The following is a 4271-nucleotide window of genomic DNA, read 5'->3' as shown; positions in this document are numbered from 1 at the left end:
TCCGATGGTTTCCCGCTCTTCGAAGACGATGGTGTCGTTAGGGGCGTCGTCGGTTGGGGACCGAGCCGGCCAGCTTGAACTCGTCTCAGCCTTCCGTCCATAAGATTTGATCGACGAGATCGAATCATATAGAATTCCGATCCCCCGATGATCATGCTCACCCTTCGACGGTTGCTGTCGTTTCCTCGGTCATCCTGCCTCCTTCTGAGTTTCTCGCCCGACTGATTTTCGCGGGTGTCATTTTCGGGGGACTCTTTATCAGTTTTGGGAGGGCGATCGGAATCCAGAAGGAGGTCTTTTATGCATGTGACCTTCGAAATTTCACCGACGAGGAGCTTCGCAGCAAGCCTTGCGCCGAGAACCTTGCAGTTCATAGTGGAATGACCTCTGGTCTGGTGGAACTCGCAGTAGGAATTATCCTTGAACTGGTTCCTGGTCCAGGTATTTTCGGAAGTCTTTCCCTATTCGGAGTTGATAGAGTAATTATGCTCGCCCTGGAGATTTTCTCCCTCGTGGTGGACATACCTGTCGTTACGAGGGTTTTTCCTTCTCGCGGACTGCGGGTTGTACTTCTGGGAGAGGACTTTCATCTCTTCTTCCATCATGATGAAGTCTGTTGCCTTGTGAAGAGCGTCCTGGATTGTTCTCGGTTTTTCAAGGGATATCCATTGCCGGAGTTTCGACCCGTACCAGAGAATTTTCCGCAAAGTGTCGACTGCCACTTTGTCGCTGATTCCAGTGACTCTTTCGAGGTGAGCTGACGGAAACTTCCGATGGAGTTTCGTTTCAGACGAGAAAACCATTCGAGTGCGGCTCCTTTGAGGTTCTCGACGAAGAGGAGGCAGTAGCCAGTGTCTCGTTCGCGGTCCTTGAGTTTGCACCTTCCCATCGCGATCTGGAAAGACTGCAGATGCGCCTTCGGGTCAGTGGTGCCATCGTAGACGGGAATTTTGATATTCCCAGGATCTGAGATGTTAGTTTCCCTGATTCGGGCAGTGAACGGAGTTTTCCGCGCTTCCTCGAGAAGTCTGTTGATCTCGGGTGCAGCGCTTGTCGCGTGGTGAATCTGCGACTTTACGGGCTTGACTTCTGCCGCAGTTTTTACGATGTACTCGCGGAGATCTTGGATCTCATCAGGATTTCTAGCAGCCTTGCGAGCCTGTCGGTGTTGGCTGCGGTGGATCCGAGCCTGATTCTCGGTCAGTTCTTCCTGCTCTACCCAATAGAGGTTTTCTTCTTCCTCTGTCATGGGCTTTTCGAACGACGCGTCCTGCCGAGCGGACTGGCTTCGCGTTCTTCTCGGATGGACGTCGGCACCTCCGTCCGAGTGATCGGACTAGTCGCTTATGTCCAGATCGATCCGCTAGAAATCGCCTCCTTCGTTGCTCCCGACAAGAGGTGGAAGGTTTTCCGTGGTCGGTTGTGCGCCTGGCGGGACTGTTTCGTCAGGGTTCTGACCTGAAGAATCCTTGTCTGCCCGTGTGGCCCGATCGCTCAGAGTCTCGAAATCGAGTCTTCTGCCGCTGCGGGCTCTTGTGGCCCCGCGCGGGTTCTTACTCTTGGCCTTCGTTGTTAAGGTTTCCACCTGTTTTGCGAGAGAGGCCACGAGCTTTCCTTGTTCTACCGACTTTTTCTGAGCGGAGGCGAACATTTATTTTATCTGGTCCAGTATCACGGCGTTCGTAGTGGCCATGGATACGTTTCCAGCTGGAGTTCTTTCAGCGTTGGCATTGACGGAAGTCCCGTCGTGCGTTTGCTTGTCTTTACCAGCGTCGATTGTCATACCTGACTGAGCGTGCGCGGTTGCGTGATAGATAGATCCGTACCCCCTTCCTTCTAGCGCCAAACTGTGGGAACCGGAATTCACACCGTCGAGATTTGTTAATCGGAGGAAAGCCAAGCTAACCTAGCCTTCCCTAAAGGTCCCGGTTATCTGCTGGGTCACGCATAACACAATCAATATGGAAGAGCCGAAAGTAATAAATCGTAAAAGAGAGAAAAGAGAACAAAGAGGTTTTATTTCCGAATTCGCGTTTGAGCGTGAACAACAGGTAAGATCCTAGGCCACAAGAGCTGTCGGTACGTTCGCTAGTCTAGCCACTTAAGTTCTAACCTAGTCGAGTCGCAGCTCGATAGTAAAAACGGAAAAATGCCTAAATTGCTCTAAGTATTAAGTTTGCTCTGAGAAAGCTCTTCTTTGCTCCTCGCCTTAAGCCCTCCTTATATATTCTCTCTAGTTCGGTTTGCGCCTTTTCCTGGGCCGGATTCGTCGCGAGATGGGCTTTTCCATTTTTCGTCACTCTTCATGATTATCTTCGGAAACTTGACATTTATCTTTTCCTGCGAAACATAAAATAGACCGTCATATCAATCTTGGGCTAAATTCTGCTCTAAAATCGTAAGTGGGCCGTTTAGCCGCGGTTAAGGCCCCTTTTGGATTGTTTTGGGACTTAGACGTTTTTACGATTTTTCCTAAGAAAGAACCGTTGATTTTTTCGAAAGGATTCCAATACCCCGTATAGTTAAGATAACTGGTGTTCAAGCTAACTGTAGCCGTTTTATACGGCAGGCAGGAATCCATTTCGAAGACCAAGTTTTTTTAACCTTTCCCGAAGTCTTTCTTTGATAATCCTAAACGAGACGAGACATGGGTATTGCGTCCAAGGGCCCGAGGATCGCGTTACGGGAACTTAGACGAGGATGCACGGGTTTGGGACAGGAGGTCGGTCCTCGCCCATGGACAAGGTGACCTCGGCGCGGGTCGTCCTCGCCTATGGGGGAGGTGACCTCGGCGCGGGCCGTCCTCGCCCATGGGCGAGGTGACCACGGCGCGGGCCGTCCTCGCCCATGGGCGAGGTGACCTCGGCGTGGGCCGTCCTCGCCCATGGGCGAGGTGACGTTCTGGTTTGTTGAAAACGGGTTGCTTGGAAAGAAAACAGAATAGTTCCTAAAAGTTGATTACTTTGATTCCTTTTCTTCTACGCAACCGAGAATGGAACTGATAAAAGAACTTTTATTTGCCTTGCAGATGCCTCCACACACCAAGCAATCAGCCAATAGAACAAAGAAAACAAACAACACCCCGCCACAGCGAGCACAACAACCAATCTCCGCCTCTTACCCATGGCCGCGAGAACAGGAGGACGAGTCAATTAATCTCGATGACCCTATGCTTTTAGATTTCAATTGCGAAGGGTGGGACAAGGAGACAGCTAGTAGGTACAATGCTCTCCTCAAGGTCGAGATACTACCTACCCGTTTCTGCCACGCCGAGACTCTCGTTGAGCTCGGTATCGACGAGGATGTGTTCGAGACACTGCAAGCGATGGGGATCGCTCCCCTTTGTTACGCTACGCACGAGCTCTACCCTAATCTAGTCCGCCAAGTGCTCGCCACTGCCACAATCAGCTATGAGGACTGCTCTGCTCCTTCCTACGCCAACTGCTCCTTCTCATTCATGGCTTATGGAGAGTATTGCTTCCTGTCCCTTGACAAACTCAATGAAATCTATGAGATCGCGAATGAGCTGAGAGGGGTAGCAGTGGCGAAGAAGTTCGCCCCATCAAACACCTTCTGGGAACACATTGCGACTGGGAACTTCACACCCGGCAAGGCCTACCAGTCACAGATCAGGAACCCGACACATAGAGTCATCGCAAAAATCATTTCAAACCTCCTGTTCGCAAAGGATCAGACCTCCAAAGTGACAAATGGGGAGCTACAAACCATGTATGCAGGTATTGAGGATGAGATACGCGCCTCAGGGTCTGGCATTCCAATCACGAAGGTCAAGAAGAACCCAGGCTTTCATTACATCACCATGCTTTGCGAGAGGAGGCTCTGTCTGATGCACGACACGAACAAGAAGGACAGAAGCAGTAGATTCCTCACACCGCTCTTCAAGCATTTCGGTATTGATCTCAGCAAGTACAAGGTGAACACGGAGATTCGGTACCTCGACATCAGGTACCTTATGGCTTGACACATCATGCGAGATGAGGACACCTACAGCTTCTCCGACAAGGAGGGTACCCAGCTGTTCGTCAAGCTGCCTCACCCCGAGATCACCAGGCTCAGCGAGTTTGACAACATACGCTTCCTCCCACCACCCGAGATCTTATGCACTGATCCTCGTGCTGCTGCACCTGACGCGGATATGGAAGATGTCGAGGATATTACCCCATACGCTGACCCACCATACGATCTCGGAGAGCTGGCGGATGAGACAGATGATCAGGCTTACCGACGCTGGATGGTTGACTCGCAGCGGA

This window comes from Brassica oleracea, chromosome C6 (genome assembly GCF_000695525.1).
Source record: "Brassica oleracea var. oleracea cultivar TO1000 chromosome C6, BOL, whole genome shotgun sequence".
Classification (NCBI taxonomy): domain Eukaryota; kingdom Viridiplantae; phylum Streptophyta; class Magnoliopsida; order Brassicales; family Brassicaceae; genus Brassica; species Brassica oleracea.
This window is presented reverse-complemented; position numbering follows the sequence as displayed.